A 21,000-nucleotide genomic window follows, 5' to 3' on the forward strand; every position below is an offset into this window, starting at 1 on the left:
TTCATTCCATCTTAATGCGTTAGAGCCAATCAGTTGTGTTGTGACAAGGTAGGGGTGATATACAGAAGACAGCCCTATTGGGTAAAATACCAAGTCCATATTATGGCAAGAACAGTTCAAATAAGTAAAGAGAAATTACCGTCCATCATTACTTTAAGACATGAAGGTCAGTCAATCCGGAAAATTTCAAGAACTTTGAACATTTCTTCAAGTGCAGTTGCAAAAACCATCAAGCGCAATGATGAAATTGGCTCTTATGAGGTTGGCCACAGGAAAGGAAGACCCAAAGTTACCTCTGCTGCAGAGGATAATTTCAGATTGTGAAGCATTTATTTGGGCTGCAGAGTTCAAGTAACAGACACATCTCAACATCAACTATTCAGAAGAGACTGCATAAATCAGGCCTTCATGGTTGAATTTCTGCTAAGAAACCACTACTAAAGGACACCAAAAATAAGAAGAGACTTGCTTGGGCCAAGAAACATGAGCAATGGACATTAGACTGGTGGAAATTTATCCTTTGGTCTGAAGCGATCAAATTTGAGATTTTTGGTTCCAACCTCCATTCAGAGTAGGTGAATGGATGATCTATGCATGTGCGTTTCCCACCGTGAAGCATGGAGGAGGAGGTGTGACGGTGTCGGGGTGCTTTGCTGGTGACACTGTCAGTGATTTATTTAGAATTCAAGGCACACGTAACCAGCATGGCTACCAGAACATTCTGCAGAGATACGGCATCCCATCTGGTTTGTGCTTAGTGGGACTATCATTTGTTTTTCAACAGGACAATGACCCAATACACCTCCAGTCTGTTTTAAGGGATATTTGACCAAGAAGGAGAGTGATGGAGTGCTGCATCAGATGACCTGTCCTCCGCAGTCACCGGACCTCAACCCATTTGAGATGGTTTGGGGTGAGTAGGACTGCAGAGTGAAGGAAAAGTAGCCAACAAGCGCTCACCATACGTGTGAACTCCTTCAAGACTGTTGGAAAAGCATTCCAGGTGAAGCTGGTTGAGAGAATGCCAAGCGTGTGCAAAGGGTGGCTATTTGAAGAATCTAAAATGTTAAATATATTTTGATTTGTTGAACACTTTTTTGGTTACTACATGATTCCATGTGTTATTTTCACTGATGTATTCACTATTGTTCTACAATGTGGAAAATAGTCAAAATAAGGAGAACCTTGAATGAGTAGGTGTGTCCAAATGTTTGACTGGTACTGTATATATATATATGTGTGTGTGTGTGTGTGTGTGTGTGTGTATATATATATATATATATATATATATATATATATTGAGAGCATACTGGTATGTATAGTACATACAGAATGTTGTCGTTACTGTATAATATGTGCACATTTTTCTTCATGGTCGTTGTTGGCAACGTTCAGTTCTCTGTGTCATCTAATGAAGTAATAGAAGGTTAATAGTGCTCTTCCTATCTCGATGCACACGCTCGTCTAAAAGGTTATCCCTGAATCAATTATTAGTCTACAGTACACTTTTTTTGTGCTCGCCAAAGTGGAATACATTGTGGTTAGTGCAGCGAGAGAGAAAGAATGAGGTAGAAAGAGAGTGAGGGAGAGAGAGAAAGTGCCGCCCCAGGGCATGATGGGTAGTGCGTGAGGATCCAACCCGCTGTTGCTGTGCACTATGGCAACACTACATGGTTCCCCGACTATGTTTTTAATTCGAGTGCAGTCATTCAAATTGTAATAAGACCAATCTACACACAATACCCCATAATGACAAAGCAAAAACAGCTTTTTAGAAATTTTAACGTGAAACCATATTTTCACATGTATTACATTTAGAGTTCACATATGTTAACATCACCTTTTGTACATGTGATGAGCATTTTCACCTCACATGTGAATTGCAGTTTCACGTGACGTTTGCGCTTTTCACTCCTTATTTGCTACATAAAGTTTTGGACTTATAAATTAATTATATGAACCCAATGATTCTTGAAGAATATAATGTATAAATGAGCTTAGTTCAACTGTCGTACCCCATCAGAATCCCAAATATACTGAACAACAATTTAAACGCAACATGTAAAGTGTTGATCCCCATATTTCATGGGCTGAAATAAAATACATTATGTATATAAAAATATGTGGACACCCCTTCAAATTAGTGGATTCGGCTATTACATTTTCTACTGAAGAGATCAGTGACTAGGAAAAGTCGAGGACCAACAACGGCTCAGCTGTGAAGTAGTAGGCCACACAAGCTCACAGAACGGGACCTCCGAGTGCTGAAGTTTGTAGTGTGCAAAAAAATTGTCTGTCCTCGGTTGCAACTCTCACTACCGTGTTCCAAACTGCCTCTGGAAGCAACGTCAGCACAGCAACTGATCGTGGGGAGATTCATGAAATGGCTTTCCATGGCTTAGCAGCCGCACACAAGCCTAAGATCACCATGCACAATGCCAAGCGGGGGCTGAAGTGGTGTAAAGCTCACCGCCATTGGACTCTGGAGCAGTGGAAATGCATTCTCTGTAGTAATGAATCCCGCTTCACCATCTGGCAGTCCAACAGACGAATCTGGGTTTTGCGGATGCCGGTAGAACACTACTTGCCCCAATGCATAGTGCCAACTGCAAAATTTGGTGGCGGAGGAATAATGGTCTTGGGCTGTTTTTCATGGTTCGGGCTAGGCCCCTTAGTTCCAGTGAAGGGAAATCTTAACACTACAGCATACAATGACATTTCTAGACAATTCTGTGCTTCCAACTTTGTGGCAACAGTTTGGGGAAGGCCCTTTCCTCACTAATGCTCTTGTGGCTGAATGGAAGCAAGTCCCCACAGCAATGTTCCAAACTCTAGTGGAAAGCCTTCCCAGAAGAGTGGAGGCCGTTACAGCAGCAAACGGGGACCAACTCCATATTGATGCCATTGATTTTGGAATAAGATGTTCGACGAGCAGATGTCCACATACTTTTGGTCATGTAGTGTCCTCCCGAAATTCTCTATACACACAAAAAAGCTTATTTCTCTCAAATTCTGTGCACAAATCTGTTTTCATCCCTGTTTGTGAGCATTTCTCCTTTTCCAAGATATTCCATCCACCTGACAGGTATGGTATATCAAGAAGCTGATTAAACAGCACGATCATTACACAGGTGCACCTTGTGTTGGGGACAATAAAAGTCCACTCTAAAATAGTTTTGTCACACAATACATTACCACAGATGTTTCAAGTTTAGAAGGAGCGTGCAATTGGCATGCAGACTGCAGGAATGTCTACCAGACATTAGCTGTTGCCAGATAATTTAATGTTAATTTCTTTAACATAAGCCGCCTCCAACATCATTTTAGAGAATTGGCAGTACCGCAGACCACGTGCAACCATGCCACCCCAGGACCTCCACATCCGGCTTCTTCACCTGTGGGATCATCTGAGACCAGCCACTCGGAAAGCTGATTAAACTGTGGGTTTGCACAATTGAAGAATTTCTCCGGTAAGCTCAGTTGCGTACATCCTGTCCTCACTAGGGTCTTGACCTGACTGCAGTTTGGCGTCATAACTGACTAAAATGGGCAAATGCTCACCTTCGATGGAGAAGTGTGTTCTTCACAGATTAATCCCAGTTTCAACTGTACCGGGCAGATGGCAGACGGCAGACAGCGTGTATGGCGTTGTGTTGGGGCGAGTGGTTTGCTGATGTCAACGTTGTGAACAGTGCCCCATAGTGGCGGTGAGGTTTTGTTATGGGCAGGCATAAGCTACAGATAATGAACACAATTCAATTTTATCGATGGCAATTTGAATGCACAGAAATACCGTGATGAGATCCTGAGGCCCATTGTCGTGCCATTCATCCGCAGCCATCTCCTCATGTTTCAGCATGATAATGCACAGCCCCATGTTACAAGGATCTGTACACAATTCCTGGAAGCTGAAAATGTCCAAGTTCTTCCGTGGCCTGCATACTAAACAGAAATGTCACCCGTTGAACATGTTTGGGATGCTCTGGATCGACATTTACGACAGAGTGTTCCAGTTCCCGCCAATATCCAGCAACTTCGCAAAGCAATTGAAGAGGTGTGGAACAACATTCCGCAGCCCTAATCAACAGCTTGATCAACTCTATGCAAAGGAGATGTCGCACTGCATGAGGCAAATGGTGGTCACACCAGACACTGACTGGTTTTCTGATCCATGCCCCTACCTTTTTTATTTATTTATTTAACTAGACAAGTCAGTTAAGAACAATTTCTTATTTACAATGACATCCTACCAAAAGGCAAAAGGCCTCCTGTGGGGACGGGGGCCTGGAATAAAAAATAAATACAATATAAATATAGGACAAAACACGCATCACAACAAGAGAGACAACACAACACCACTGAAAGAGAGACCTAAAGACAACAATATAGCAAGGCAGCAACACATGACAACACAGCATGGTAGCATCACAACATAACATAACAACAACATTGTAGCAACACAATGGTAGCAACACAAACATGGTACAAACATTATTGGGCACAGACCACAGCACAAAGGGCAAGAAGGTAGAGTCGATAATACATCACACAAAGCAGCCATAACTGTCAGTTTAAGGTATCTGTGACCAACAGATGCATATCTGTATTCCCAGTCATGAGAAATCCATAGATTAGGGCCTAATTTATTTCATTTGACTGATTTCAATGGTCCTAGGGCTCAGGTCCTCAAAGAGAATTAGAGAGAGCATACTTAAATTCACACAGGACACCGGATAGGACAGGAGAAGTACTCCAGATATAACAAACTGACCCTAGCCCCCCGACACATAAACTACTGCAGCATAAATACTGGAGGCTGAGACAGGAGGGGTCAGGAGACACTGTGGCCCCATCCGATGACACCCCCGGACAGGGCCAAACAGGAAGGAAATCATTCTCTCTACTATTATTCTGACATTTCACATTCTTAAAATAAAGTGGTGTTCCTAACTGACCTAAGACAGGGAATTTTTACTCTGATTAAGTGTCGGGAATTGTGAAAAACGGAGTTTAATTATATTTGGCTAAGGTGTATGTAAACTTCTGACTTCAACTGTATGTAATCTTTGGTATTGTTCGGTTATATTTTGCTCAGTGTTTAAGTTTGTTTTACTCCAATGTTTTTAAACAAAGTAAATGTAAACAATCAATTTAATGTTTCAATTAAGGATTGTCGATTAACACCTTTAATAGAGTCCATAGTGGTGTTATATTATGCAATCCTGTAGTGAGCGAGTACTTTTGTGCCATCAAGCAACACTTCTGAATTCGAGAACAAAATTCTTAGTATTGCCAGCAAAAATAATGATATTTAAAGCAAAACGTAACCCTTAAAAGTATTGATAGCAAAACACATGAAAAACAGGTGAATTAACTTGTTCACTCACATGTGTCCGAAAACCACAGTATTTTTTTTTTCACACGTGAATTATTAATGCGTTTATTTGTAAGTGCACGTGGCGTGTGTGCGTGTCTACAAGAGGGCAGCGGTGGATGAGGGACTGTGCTCCCTGTTATGTGATGGATGAACAGTTGTAAGTCCTGCTCCAGAAAAAGAGGACATATGCCTATAAGACACAGTGTTATGAATGAATTACCATGGAGGTACACTACATGGCCCAAAGTATGTGGACACCTGCTCATCGAACATCTCATTCCAAAATCATCGGCATCAATATGGAGTTGGTCCCCCCCTTTGCTGCTATAACGGCCTCCACTCTTCTGGGAAGGCTTTCCACTAGATGTTGGAACATTGTGCATGGACTTGCTTCCATTCTGTCACAAGAGCATTAGTGAGTTCAGGCACTGATGTTGGGCGATGAGGCCTGGCTCACAGTCGGCGTTCCAATTCATCCCAAAAGGTGTTCAATGGGATTGAGGTCAGGGCTCTGTGCAGGCCAGTCAAGTTCTTCCACACTGATCTCGACAAACCATTTCTGTATGGACATCACTTTCTGCACGGGGGCATTGTCATGCTAAAACATAAAAGGGCCTTCCCCAAACTGTTGCCACAAAGTTGAATGCACAGAATCGTCCAGAATGTCATTGTATGCTGTAGCGTTAAGATTTCCCTTCACTGGAACTAAGGGTCCTAGCCCAAACCATTATTCCTTCCTCCACCAAACTTTACATTTGTTACTATGCATTGGGGCAGGTAGTGTTCTCCTGGCATCCACCAAACCCAGATTAGTCTGTCGAACTGCCATATAGTGAATCGTGATTCATCACTCCAGAGAACGTGTTTCCACTGCTCCAGAGTCCAATGGCGGTGAGCTTTACACCACTCCAGCAGACACTTGGCCTGGCAATTGGAAACCCAATTCATGAAGGTACTGAAACAGTGCTTCCAGAGGCAGATTGGAACTTGGTAGTGAGTGTTGGAATTGGCGACAGACGATTATTACGTCCTATGCACTTCAGCGGTCCCGTTCTGTGAGCTTGTCTTGCCTACCACTTCGCAGCTGAGCCGTTGTTGCTCCTGTATGCGGTGTGAAATGTCTAACTAGTTAGCGGGGTGTGCGCTAATAGCGCTTCAATCAGCGATATCACTCGCTCTGAGCCGTGGCTTTTGTGGAGCGATAGGTAACGATGCTTCAAGCGTGTCAGTTGTTGACGTGTGCAGAGGGTCCCTGGTTCGAGCCCAGGTAGGGGCGAGGAGAGGGATGGAAGCAAAACTGTTACACTCCTAGACAGTTCCACTTCATAATAACAGCCCTTACAGTTCACCGGGGCAGTTCTAGCAAGGCAGAAATTTGACAAACTGACTTGTTGGAAAGGTGGCATCCTATGACTGCCCCATTGAAATCACCGAGCTCTTCAGTATGGGCCATTCTACTTCCAATGTTTGTCTAGGGCTGCGTGTTCAATTTTATACACCTGTCAGCAACAGATGTGGCTGAAATAGCTGAATGCACCAGTTTGAAGGGGAGTCCACATACTTTTGGCCATGTAGTGTATATACTGTACATATAAAGTGACTTGGCAACCGCATAGATAATAGACAGTAGCAGCAGCGTATGTTGTGTGTCAATCAATCAAATGTATTTATAAAGCCCTTTTTACATCAGCAGATGTCACAAAGTGCTATACAGAAACCTAGCCTAAAACCGCTAACAGCAACTAATAAAGTCCACATACATTTGGCCATGTAGTGTATATGAGGTTAGAGGGAGGGGGAGAATAGTATTGATAAATATGAATCATTATCACGTTCTTATTTATGTCAGACTCCCTAAATCTCCTTCCCTTATTTTTCTCACAAATTTTCCCTCTTTTCAGTTATTCTCCTTTCGGACTGTCTTCATCCTTTCCTTCCATTTATTCATCCTCCCTCTCTCTCCTACTCATTTTGAGGCTTTATTTCACTCCGCCATTCTCCCTCCATCCCTCCCTTCCTCATGATCAATAATTCATAAAGCGCTCTGCCCCCTCTTCTCCTCGGCTGTGTGTGTGTTTGTGACAGTGGTGGATCAAAGCATCTTCTACCTTCACAGCGTAGATCGGCGCTCATTGGTCTTTGCCGCTGACAGGAAACAACCTGTCTCCCCTGCTCCTCTTTAAAAAAAGTAGATAGAAACGAAGTGATCCGTTTACTTTCCTTTTCCTCCTGTTGTATACTGCAGATGAACGACACTACTGTCTGGAGACACTTGTTTTTTTTTTTTTATATTGGTTCTGAAGCCGATAAACACATTATCTTTATCTGTAAGTAAAAGCCATAGTTTAGGCCTGTTCCTAGTGCAATCGAGATACATAGTGCAGAGAGAATATTGTATTTTATTTGACCTTTTTTTCAGTAATGTAACACACTGGTAATGTAACACACTACATGTACGATATTACGCGACTTCTGTCTTCGCTTGTATCATTGCAAGTAATATGTACAGTGTTAGTCAGAGTTCGCTTGTTGCAAGCTACATTGGGAGAAGACACTGATACAGTACGAATGATGCCTTCCACAAACAGTGCAAGTGCAGCAGTGTATCTCTGCTTCAAGTTGATCCCTTTGGCCGCAGGAATCCATATATAAATTGACCCTGCCTTGAGCGGAGTACGCTAGAACTTAGTGGCAGTGCAATGGCAGTGTGGTCTTTCAACCTCATTTATAGATGACTGTGTGGTGTGGTAGTCGACAGACGCTCGCACCTCTTCAGCCGGGGTCTTTTCACTGGGCTCAGCTGCAGTGTCAGTGTTCTCCACTGACCCTTTGCTGAAGATGAATACGATTGTCAGCACAATAACGCTCTGTTCCTCTTTCTGCTATCTTTATTAGTATTTTCTCTCTCCCTACTTCTCTAGCTCCACCATCTCCCTCTTTCTTTGGCTCAGCCTTGGTCGAGTGCAAGAGCAAGACAGAGAGTGATGCTTGCGAAGCAGTTCCAATGGCAATGAGGGTTGACTTACGATGCAGTGTGAAATTGAGCAATTATATACTTTTTTCTCTCCATGTCTCCTTCTTTTGTTCCCTTTCCTTACTCCAAAAACCTGTTTTCCTTGCCTAAATCACACCTATCCTACCTATAGTACCCCTACCAACACAGCACCATTCCCATTTGTTCACCCCCCCCTAATCTAATCTACCTCTTCAGCCCTACCCCATGACACTTCCCATACAACCCCACCCCAAACGGTACACTTCGTACTAACTATCTCCTTAACCCTCTCCCCTGAAACTATACACTTCATCCTGTCTCAAGCGAGTACGCTAAACCATACAGTGGAAGTGTTGTCTTTCAACCTGATTATAGATGACTCTGTTGTGTGGTAGTCGACACGCACCTCTTATAGCTAGGCCTCACCTCTCCCCCCCTGCTCTCTCTCCCATAGCTGTGTGTTTGATCCTGGGCTGTATGATCTTTCCGGATGGCTGGGACTCGGAAGTGGTGCGAGACATGTGTGGCGAGGAGACAGGGAAGTACACGCTGGGGAACTGCTCGGTGCGCTGGGCCTACATGCTGGCTATCGTTGGCATCATGGACGCCCTCATCCTCTCCTTCCTGGCCTTCGTGCTGGGCAACCGGCAGAACGACTTCCAGCTGGAGGAGCAGCTTAAAGCAGAACAAAAAGGTGAGACGCTAATGACGCTAGGCTGACTGCTAGGCTAATGCTAATCTTTGTTTTATTATGCGCCAAAAGTATTTTTTTCCCCACATTTTACCAGCAGTACTGTAAAATAAAGCATTGCCCATTTACCAGATGGTCTAGGTTATTGAGACACCAGTGGCTAATGCTAATTGTTGTCATATCAGGCAATACACTGGGTTTACAAAATGCTATGAAGCTATGTTTTAATGTGATGAAATTTCAAAACCAGCCCTGTCATTTTGTATTATTTTAGTGAGTATCAAGTTTCAATGTAGTGGTTTTGAGTTTGAAATTTGGCACTAACAAGTCTCCACGTAGCTAGCTCAACTCACAACTAGCTACACTATATATACAAAAGCATCTGGACACCCCTTCAAATTAGTGGATTTGGCTATTTCAGCCACACCCGTTGCTGACAGGTGTATAAAATTGAGCACACAGCCATGCGATCTCCACAGACAAACATTGGCAGTAGAATTGGCCGTACAACACTCACTACCAAGTTCTAAACTCCATCTGGAAGCAACGTCAGGACAAGAACTGTTTGTCTTGAGCTTCATGAAATGGGTTTCCATGGTCGAGCAGTTGCACACAAGCCTAAGATGAACATGCACAATGCCAGGTGTCAGCTGGAGTTGGACTCTGGAGCAGTGGAAAAGCGCTCTCTGGTGTGATGATTCACATTTCACCATCTGGCAGTCCGAAAGACAAATTTGGGTTTGTCGAATGCAAGGAGAACGCTACCTGCCCAAATGCACATTTTGGTATGAGATTGTTTGTCGAGCAGATATCCACATACTTTTGGTCATGTAGTGTAGCTATAGCTATTTAAAAATGAAAACCGTTAGCCAATGCAACACCGCCAGGGTTGGGGAGTAACAGATTACATCTAATCGATTACATGTAATGAATTACAAAAAATGAACTTTAATCCTTTACATTAGCAGCTAAAATATTGTAATCAGATTACAGGTACTTTTGAAAAACTATATTAGGATTACTTTTTAATTCAGAAAGGATGTTTGCGAGAGAAATATTTGACACTTCTCTATTTTCTCAATATCATTCAAATCAGCTTTGAAAAAAGGCGCAAGTTTAAGTTTGTTCCACCTGAGCGAGTCTGACCACAAGTCAGAGACTATGATGACGCACCAAATGTGTTTGATGGATCGCGGGAAAAGAGCAGGAACAGGCTTTTGTAGGCTACAGTCAAAGCTGTGTCTTACAATGCCGTGGTGTAGTCTACGTGCGATACTGATATCACTTATTATTGATATATACAGTGCATTGATGTGAATCACACTGCTGCTCTCTCATTTAGCTATTTGCGCCATATGGATTGCGATTGTTGTGGATGGCTGTACACAAATCTAAATGTGTATTTGAACCCAAGAAGTCTAAGCTGCCTATCAACCATTGTTTTTGCAACTAGTGGACAGCCGGTGAAAATGCGCTCTTGCAACAGCTGCATAGTGCGGATCCCAGCCGATGGAATAAAAGTGGGGCTTTTTATTGTTCAATCTAATTCATTATGATAAAACATTATATCCAGTGACAAGAAAGTGTGAACCCTTTGGAAATACCTGGATTTCTGCATAAATTGAATCTGATCTTCATCAAGGTCACAACAATAGACAAACAGTCTGCTTAAACTAATAACACACAAACAATTATACATGTTCATGTCTATTGAACACACCATGTAAACATTCACAGTGCAGGGTGGAAAAAGTATGTGAACCCTTGGATTTAATAACTGGTTCACCCTCTGGCTGCAATAACCTCAAACAAACGTTTCCTGTAGTTGCGGATCAGACCTGCACAATGTCAGGAGGAATTTTGGACCATTCCTCTTTACAAAACTGTTTCAGTTCAGCAAGATTCTTGGGATGTCTTGCGTGAACTGCTCTCTTGAGATCATGCCACAGCATCTCAATCGGTTTGAGGTCAGGACTCTGACTGGGCCACTCCAGAAGGCGTATTTTCTTCTGTTGATGCCATTATATTGTTGATTTACTTCTGTGTTTTGGGTTGTTGTCCTGTTGCGTCACATAACTTCTGTTGCTTCAATTGGCGGACACATAGCCTAACATTCTCCTGCAAAATGTCTTGATAAACATGGGAATTCATTTTTCTGTCGATGATGGTAAGCTGTCCAGGCCCTGAGGCAGCAAAGCAGTCCCAAACCATGATGCTCCCTCCACCATACTTTACAGTTGGGATGAGGTTTTGATGTTGGTGGGCTGTGCCTTTTTTTCCCTCCACACATTGTGTTGTGTGTTCCTTCCAAACAACTCAACTGTAGATTTATCCGTCCACAGAATATTTTGCCTGGCTATTTTGCCTGGGACATGCAGGTGACCTTTTGCAAACTTCAGACGTGCAGCAATGTTTTCTTTGGACAGCAGTGGCTTCTTTACATTTACATTTACATTTAAGTCATTTAGCAGACGCTCTTATCCAGAGCGACTTACAAATTGGTGCATTCACCTTATGACATCCAGTGGAACAGCCACTTTACAATAGTGCATCTAAATCTTTTAAGGGGGGGGAGGTTGAGAAGGATTACTTTATCCTATCCTAGTTATTCCTTAAAGAGGTGGGGTTTCAGGTGTCTCCGGAAGGTGGTGATTGACTCCGCTGTCCTGGCGTCGTGAGGGAGTTTGTTCCACCATTGGGGGGCCAGAGCAGAGAACAGTTTTGACTGGGCTGAGCGGTACCTGTACTTCCTCAGTGGTAGGGAGGCGAGCAGGCCAGAGGTGGATGAACGCAGTGCCCTTGTTTGGGTGTAGGGCCTGATCAGAGCCTGGAGGTACTGAGGTGCCGTTCCCCTCACAGCTCCGTAGGCAAGCACCATGGTCTTGTAGCGGATGCGAGCTTCAACTGGAAGCCAGTGGAGAGAGCGGAGGAGCGGGGTGACGTGAGAGAACTTGGGAAGGTTGAACACCAGACGGGCTGCGGCGTTCTGGATGAGTTGTAGGGGTTTAATGGCACAGGCAGGGAGCCCAGCCAACAGCGAGTTGCAGTAATCCAGACGGGAGATGACATGTGCCTGGATTAGGACCTGCGCCGCTTCCTGTGTGAGGCAGGGTCGTACTCTGCGGATGTTGTAGAGCATGAACCTACAGGAACGGGCCACCGCCTTGATGTTAGTTGAGAACGACAGGGTGTTGTCCAGGATCACGCCAAGGTTCTTAGCGCTCTGGGAGGAGGACACAGTGGAGTTGTCAACCGTGATGGCGAGATCATGGAACGGGCAGTCCTTCCCCAGGAGGAAGAGCAGCTCCGTCTTGCCGAGGTTCAGCTTGAGGTGGTGATCCGTCATCCACACTGATATGTCTGCCAGACATGCAGAGATGCGATTCGCCACCTGGTCATCAGAAGGGGAAAGGAGAAGATTAATTGTGTGTCGTCTGCATAGCAATGATAGGAGAGACCATGTGAGGTTATGACAGAGCCAAGTGACTTGGTGTATAGCGAGAATAGGAGAGGGCCTAGAACAGAGCCCTGGGGGACACCAGTGGTGAGAGCACGTGGTGAGGAGACTGATTCTCGCCACGCCACCTGGTAGGAGCGACCTGTCAGGTAGGACGCAATCCAAGCGTGGGCCGCGCCGGAGATGCCTAACTCAGAGAGGGTGGAGAGGAGGATCTGATGGTTCACAGTATCGAAGGCAGCCGATAGGTCTAGAAGGATGAGAGCAGAGGAGAGAGAGTTAGCTTTAGCAGTGCGGAGCGCCTCCGTGATACAGAGAAGAGCAGTCTCAGTTGAATGACTAGTCTTGAAACCTGACTGATTTGGATCAAGAAGGTCATTCTGAGAGAGATAGCGGGAGAACTGGCCAAGGACGGTTTTGGAGAGAAAAGAAAGAAGGGATACTGGTCTGTAGTTGTTGACATCGGAGGGATCGAGTGTAGGGTTTTTCAGAAGGGGTGCAACTCTCGCTCTCTTGAAGACTGAAGGGACGTAGCCAGCGGTCAGGGATGAGTTGATGAGCGAGGTGAGGTAAGGGAGAAGGTCTCCGGAAATGGTCTGGAGAAGAGAGGAGGGGATAGGGTCAAGCGGGCAGGTTGTTGGGCGGCCGGCCGTCACAAGACGCGAGATTTCATCTGGAGAGAGAGGGGAGAAAGAGGTCAGAGCACAGGGTAGGGCAGTGTGAGCAGAACCAGCGGTGTCGTTTGACTTAGCAAACGAGGATCGGATGTCGTCGACCTTCTTTTCAAAATGGTTGACGAAGTCATCTGCAGAGAGGGAGGAGGGGGAGGGGGAGGAGGATTCAGGAGGGAGGAGAAGGTGGCAAAGAGCTTCCTAGGGTTAGAGGCAGATGCTTGGAATTTAGAGTGGTAGAAAGTGGCTTTAGCAGCAGAGACAGAAGAGGAAAATGTAGAGAGGAGGGAGTGAAAGGATGCCAGGTCCGCAGGGAGGCGAGTTTTCCTCCATTTCCGCTCGGCTGCCCGGAGCACTGTTCTGTGAGCTCGCAATGAGTCGTCGAGCCACGGAGCGGGAGGGGGAGGACCGAGCCGGCCTGGAGGATAGGGGACATAGAGAGTCAAAGGATGCAGAAAGGGAGGAGAGGAGGGTTGAGGAGGCAGAATCAGGAGATAGGTTGGAGAAGGTTTGAGCAGAGGGAAGAGATGATAGGATGGAAGAGGAGAGAGTAGCGGGGGAGAGAGAGCGAAGGTTGGGACGGCGCGATACCATCCGAGTAGGGGCAGTGTGGGAAGTGTTGGATGAGAGCGAGAGGGAAAAGGATACAAGGTAGTGGTCGGAGACTTGGAGGGGAGTTGCAATGAGGTTAGTGGAAGAACAGCATCTAGTAAAGATGAGGTCGAGCGTATTGCCTGCCTTGTGAGTAGGGGGAAGGTGAGAGGGAGAGGTCAAAAGAGGAGAGGAGTGGAAAGAAGGAGGCAGAGAGGAATGAGTCAAAGGTAGACGTGGGGAGGTTAAAGTCGCCCAGAACTGTGAGAGGTGAGCCGTCCTCAGGAAAGGAGCTTATCAAGGCATCAAGCTCATTGATGAACTCTCCGAGGGAACCTGGAGGGCGATAAATGATAAGGATGTTAAGCTTGAAAGGGCTGGTAACTGTGACAGCATGGAATTCAAAGGAGGCGATAGACAGATGGGTAAGGGGAGAAAGAGAGAATGACCACTTGGGAGAGATGAGGATCCCGGTGCCACCACCCCGCTGACCAGAAGCTCTCGGGGTGTGCGAGAACACGTGGGCGGACGAAGAGATAGCAGTAGGAGTAGCAGTGTTATCTGTGGTGATCCATGTTTCCGTCAGTGCCAAGAAGTCGAGGGACTGGAGGGAGGCATAGGCTGAGATGAACTCTGCCTTGTTGGCCGCAGATCGGCAGTTCCAGAGGCTACCGGAGACCTGGAACTCCACGTGGGTCGTGCGCGCTGGGACCACCAGATTAGGGTGGCCGCGGCCACGCGGTGTGGAGCGTTTGTATGGTCTGTGCAGAGAGGAGAGAACAGGGATAGACAGACACATAGTTGACAGGCTACAGAAGAGGCTACACTAATGCAAAGGAGATTGGAATGACAAGTGGACTACACGTCTCGCATGTTCAGAAAGTTGAGCTTACGTAGCAAGAATCTTATTGACTAAAATGATTAAAATGATACAGTACTGCTGAAGTAGGCTAGCTGGCAGTGGCTGCGTTGTTGACTCTTCCGTGGTGTCCTCCCATGAACATCATTCTTTTTTAGGGTTTTACGTATCGTAGTCTCGTCAACAGAGATGTTAGCATGTTCCAGAGATTTCTGTAAGTCTTTAGTTGACACTAGGATTCTTCTTAACCTCATTGAGCATTCTTGCGCTGTGCTCTTGCAGTCATCTTTGCAGGACAGCCACTCCTATGGAGAGTAGCAACAGTGCTGAACTTTCTCCATTTATAGACAATTTGTCTTACCGTGGACTGATGAACATCAAGGCTTTTAGAGGTACTTTTGTAACCCTTTCCAGCTTTATACAAGTCAACAATTCTTAATCTTATTTGTCTTCTGGGATATCTTTTGTTCGAGGCATGGTTCACATCAGGCAAACTCAAATTCAGTGAGTTTTTTTTATAGGGCAAGGCAGCTCTAACCAACATCTCCAATCTCGTCTCATTGATTGGACTCCAGGTTATCTGACTCCTGAGTCCAATTAGCTTTTGGAGAAGTCATTAGCCTAGGGGTTCACATACTTTTTCCAACCTAAACTGTGAATGTTTAAATTATGTATTCAATATAGACAAGAAAAATTCAATAATTTGTGTTATTAGTTTAAGCAGTGTTTGTTTATTGTTGTGACTTAGATGATCAGATCAAATTTGATGACCAATTTATGCAGAAATCCAGATAATTCCAAAGGGTTCACACACTTTTTCTTGCCACAGTGTATATCCATTGATTCTTGAAGAATTTAATTAACTTACAAATGCCTCATGAGCTTAGTTCGACTGTCACACCACATGAGAACCCAAAATATAAGCTTGTTTTTTCTCCAATCTTTGTAAACAAACACTGTATAGCCTCATTACATGGTTAAAACAATCATTTTGATGATATGGATGGTCAGTCCTTGCGTCCATAGCTCTGTCTATTCATCTGAGAGTTCGTACATTTCTCCAGGCCCACCCCTCAACTGTGGATTCACCCTTTAAACAGCCGCATATAATCAAGATATCAAAGTGTCACCAACATAAAAGGTCAACAATAGGCCTATAGCAAATGCTGCCTATGACATTCATTTTTCACATGTAAATAGCACTTTTCAGTAGTGCTCAAAGCATGCCATTCCATGAGCTCCGCATTTATTTTTCAACTTTTCAACTTTTTCAATATAGTTAGTCCTCCATGACAACAAAATCATAACAGAGTAGGTCTGGTTAATAAGTCCTTCGTTATTGGGTCATGCTCAGGTAAAACAATTAGGCTAATATATACTTCCATATTTCCAAGTCCTATTCTTGAAGATCAAGGGATAATACATTAATTGGAATGACTGAACATCTTTGGTATTTAATGTAAAGATAACTTAATCATATTAAGTTATGATTAACCCTGGGGCGGCAGGGTAGCCTAGTGGTTAGAGCGTTGGACTAGTAACCGGAAGGTTGCAAGTTCAAATCCCCGAGCTGACAAGGTACAAATCTGTCGTTCTGCCCCTGAACAGGCAGTTAACCCACTGTTCCTAGGCCGTCATTGAAAATAAGAATTTGTTCTTAACTGACTTGCATAGTTAAATAAAGGTCAAATTAAATGGTATGTAGTAGAACGTGATGGGTTAGAAGAAGCTTACATAACCAACACAAAGTAACATTTTACATCCATTTATGGCCAGCTATGTAAACTCTAACATTGATTTATCCTGCAATAGATGTTGTTCAATTGGTAACGAACATTTTTGTACATTTTTTGCCTATAAATGGGAAAGTAATCTAATGTAATCAGATAACTTTTGGATTACCCAAACTCAATAATGTAATGTTACTGATGACATTTTTGGACAGGTAACTAGTAACAGATTACATTTAGAAAGTAACATACTTGAACACTGCAGGGGAAACTCTACACCATACTTAACCAGGTCAGGATGTGTTGTTCTTGTAGTTTGCACAATCAGGGCTGGTTCCCCTGCTTGTTTGACTTGAAAATGGTGATGGGGATTTAAGCTTCAGGGGACACATGTTCATAAATATTTGATCTTGCATTTCAGTCGTGTGCATTACATCATCCAGGTTTTCAATCATCTACCCACTGTTCCCTTTATAACATTTCAGTGTATGAAATATTTCTATGTGTGCTGTCTAAGGGTTGCATAACGAGACAACGCATCTAGATTCGGTGCGTCTGTATATTTGTACGATTTACCATAAATATAGTTAGCGTCGTGATGAGGGGTGTTGCAGCATGATCAGAGCCAGGAAAAGACGGAGAGCCCATTTAGCCCCCTTTAAAAAAAAAATTTTTTACCCCCTCATTTCCTTCATAGCCCTCTGATTCTATTGAGGAAGTTTCCATGGTTACGTGTCAGATTCAAGCAGGATAAGGCTGAGGTTGCTCTCTCTCCCCAGCGACCCGGCACTCTGCAGCTGTGCCTGCTTTCCCTCCTTCCTCTCCCTCTCTCACATACATTTTCTAATATTCCTCCAATCATTCCTCCTCAGTTCTCCCCCTATCGATTGTCTCCCCTCCTCCCTCTCACTCCACCATCCCTCATCTGGATGTTCATTTTGTTTCATCAGGTTTAAGGGGGTAAATGAGGTCGGAGGGGGTGGGGGGCCAGACGGGGGATGGAGGGTTGGGTGGGCTCTGGGATAGCACTAGATTAGATTCGGGGGGGGGGGGGGGGGGGGCAGTGTGTGTGTGTGGAGGGGGATGTTAAAGCATCTGTAGTTGCCTGAGGATCGGTGTTGCATCAACAACAACAACCTGGTGGCACTGTGCCAGAACTCCTCTGGCGTTATTTGTTTTTGCCTTAATCCACTCTGCTGTTTCCCCCATCTGTATTTATTTATTCTTCATCAGATATAATAACTTCAGTCACAGTGTCATGGTTCGTTTCATTGAGATAAGACTGGTTCTCTGTCATAAAAAATATCCCGCCCTGAATGCAATTATAAAAACAATTTATACATGAAATATCAACCTAAATCAGATTTGTTTTAGGCCACTTTTTTTTGTTTGAATAAGATACGATGGAGCATTGTAGGGCAGATGTGGGCATGTTTGTGTGTCGGGAGCCGTGCTCGTGTCTGATGGATTCCGAGGGATCATTTCCAGCCACTATTTTCAGAGGGTCTCCCTCCCCTGCTTCCCGCTCCAGACCTCCCACTGGTTCTCACCACAGGAGGCCAGAATTTGGATAGAATTCCGACGGAGCTGCAAATCTTATTTGAGCCAGCCAAGAGGAATAGTCTTATTCAACAACCCTTGGGGATAAACAGCTGGTTTAACCTGCTACAGGAGGACAATACACTATACTTAATACATTTATATCATGGGATTTTTTTTCACCCTTCGATATTATCACATTGAACTAGTCTCTATTTGACACTGGGCGCGTGCAATAGTAGAACTGTATAAAGACAACAGTGATGTTGTGCCTGTAGCCTACATAAAATTAAGATGTGAGTACAGACTACCAAACATGTATTAGCTCTGTATAATATTAAACATAAATGTTAATAAATGCAATGCAATGCAGGGGTGGACTATGATTATTATTATTATCCCACAATTGAAAATATTTATTTAATGTACATTGTGTTTTTAATTTCAGGTAAATAATTTAATATATAGTCCAGGGTTTGGCAACTGGCTGCCCGGGGTCCCCTTTTTTTGTCCAGAAGATCAATTTCGAAAGACAAAAAAATATATATACTCAGTTTATTAGGTACACCCATCTAGTACAGGGTTGGGTACCCCCTTGCCTCCAGAACAGCCTGAATTATTTGGGGAACGTATTCTACAAGTCCTGAAACATTCTATAGGTATGTTGGTTCATGCTGACATGATTGCATCATGCAGTTGCTGCAGAGTGGATGGTGGTACACCACCGCCACCAGGCAGGATGGGTCCAAATCCTGACTCAGCATGACGCAACAGGAACCGGGATTCGTCGGACCAGGCAATGTTTTTCCACTCCACAATTGTCCAGTGTTGGTGACTGTGTGCCCTCTGGAGCTGATTCTTCTTATTTTTAGCTGATAGGGGCTGTGACAAGGATTGACTGGTTGTGCGTTCCGTGATGTCGTTCTGTACACCACTGTTGTACTGCGTCATTATTTGTCTGTTTGTGGCCCACCTTTTAGTTTACACGATAATTGCCATTCTCCTTCGACCTCTTTCATCAACGAGCTGTTTTCGCCCACAGGGCTGCCGCTGACTGAAGGTTTTTTGTTTGTCGCACAATTCTCGGTAAACCATAGAAACTGCCTGCGTGAAAAGCCCACGAGGGCAAATGCTTCCCGAGATACTGACTCCAGCGTGCCTGGCACTGAAGATCATAACACGCTCAAAGTCGTTTAGGTCACTCGCTTTGCCCAGTCTAATGTTGATTCGGACAGTAACTGAATGCCTCAATGCCCATCTGCCGCCTTTATATTGCAAGCCACGGCCACTTGACTCACTGTCTGTAGGAGCAATCCATTTTCATGAACAGGGTGGTGTACCTAATAAACTGTAACTGAGTGCCTTCACAAAGTATTCATACTCCTTGATTTACAGTGCCTTTTTAGAAAGTATTCACACCCCTTGACATTTTCCACATTTTGTTGTTAGTCTGCATTTAAAATCAAGTTGTTTTTTTGTCACTGGCCTACACACAATACCCCATGTTAAAGTGGAATTATGTTTTTAAAAATATTTTTACAAATTGATAAAAAATGAAACCCTAAAATGTCTTGAGTCAAAAAGCATGCAAGCCTAAATAAGTTCAGTAGTAAAAGTTTGGAAGTCTGGGGGGCAGGAAGGGTAAAGGGAGAACAGGTTCCTTTCTAGTGGTGGTTATTCATCAGCCTGATGGTCTGGGAGTAGAAACTGTTAGCTAGTCTGAAAGTTTTTGCCATGAAGCTCCGAAACTGCCTGCGCATGAGTGGAAACGGGGAGAACAAGCCATGGCTTGGGTGGCTGAGGTCCTTGATGATCTTCTTGGCCTTCCTGCAACACCCGGTGTTGTAGGTGTTCTGAAAGGCAGGCAGTGTGCACCCAATGGTACGTTTGCCTGAGCATACCACCCTCAGTAGATCCTTGCGGTCAGCGGCGGCGGAGTTGCCATACCAGGCTGTGATTTAGCCCGATTTATGCTCTCGATGGTGTTCCTGTAGAACACTGTGGGGACCCTCGGAGACAGGACAAATTTCTTTAGCGTTCTTCTTCACCACGGTGTCCGTGTAGTTTGACCATTTCCGAGGAACTTGAAAGTTTTTACTGTCTCCCCATTGATGATTGGGACATGCCAAGCATGGTTTCTCCTGAAGTCCACAATCGGCTCCATTGTTTTGCTGACGTTGAGGGAGAGGTGGTTTACCTGGCATCACGCCGTCAGAGTGCTTACCTCCTCTCTGTAGGCCGTCTCATTGTTATTGGTAATCAGGCCTACTACTGTCGTGTCTTCAGCCAACTTGATGATGGAGTTGGAACTGTGCGAGGCCATGCAGTCATGGGCATACAGGAAGAACAGGAGTGGACTGAGGACACACCCTTTTGGGGCGCCCATGTTGAGGACAAAGGAGGTTGCTGGCACCTTAATTGGAGAGAATGGGCTCGTGGTTATGACTGGAGGGGAATCAGTGGAATGGTATGAAAAACACATGGTTTAGAGGTGTTTGATGCCATTCTATTAGCTCCTTTATGGCCATTATTATGAGAAGTTCTCCCCTCCGCAGCCTCCACTGGTTGTGGATCAGTGTGGAGGAGGTAATGTTGGCTACCTTCACCACATGTGGATGGCCCGTCAGGAAGTCCAGGACCCAATTGCATAGGGAGGAGTTCAGTCCTAGGGCCGGGAACTTTGTGGTGAGCTTAGTGGGCAATATGTTATTGAAGGCTGTGCTGTAGTCAATGAACGGAATCCTCACATATGCATTCCTTTTGTCCAGGTGGGTGAAGGCAGTGTGCAGTGTGATTGCTTCGTCCGTGGATCTGTCAGGTGGAAGTGATGAGATGTGCCTGGTTTTCTCCAGACATAGCGCTTTGCATTCAGGCCAAAGAGTTACATTTTGTCTCCTTCAGACTACAGAATCTTTTGCCTTATGCTCTCAGTCTATCAAGTGCCTTTTTGCAAACTTCAGGTGTGCTGTCATGTGCCTTTTTCTTAGGAGTGGCTTCTATCTGGCCATTCTCCCATAAAACCCAGATTGGTGAAGTGCTGTAGATACTGCTGTCCTTCTGGCAGGTTCTCCCGTCTCAGCCAAGGAACTC

At 44.6% G+C, this 21,000-nt stretch overlaps 1 pseudogene; it reads left to right on the forward strand.

Moving 5' to 3' along the window:
* The window catches only part of LOC115142812 (LHFPL tetraspan subfamily member 4 protein-like), a 64,561-nt pseudogene that overhangs the window by 35,389 nt on the left and 8,172 nt on the right, over nucleotides 1–21,000 (forward strand).

Source organism: Oncorhynchus nerka, linkage group LG15, assembly GCF_034236695.1.
Source record: "Oncorhynchus nerka isolate Pitt River linkage group LG15, Oner_Uvic_2.0, whole genome shotgun sequence".
Lineage (NCBI taxonomy): Eukaryota > Metazoa > Chordata > Actinopteri > Salmoniformes > Salmonidae > Oncorhynchus > Oncorhynchus nerka.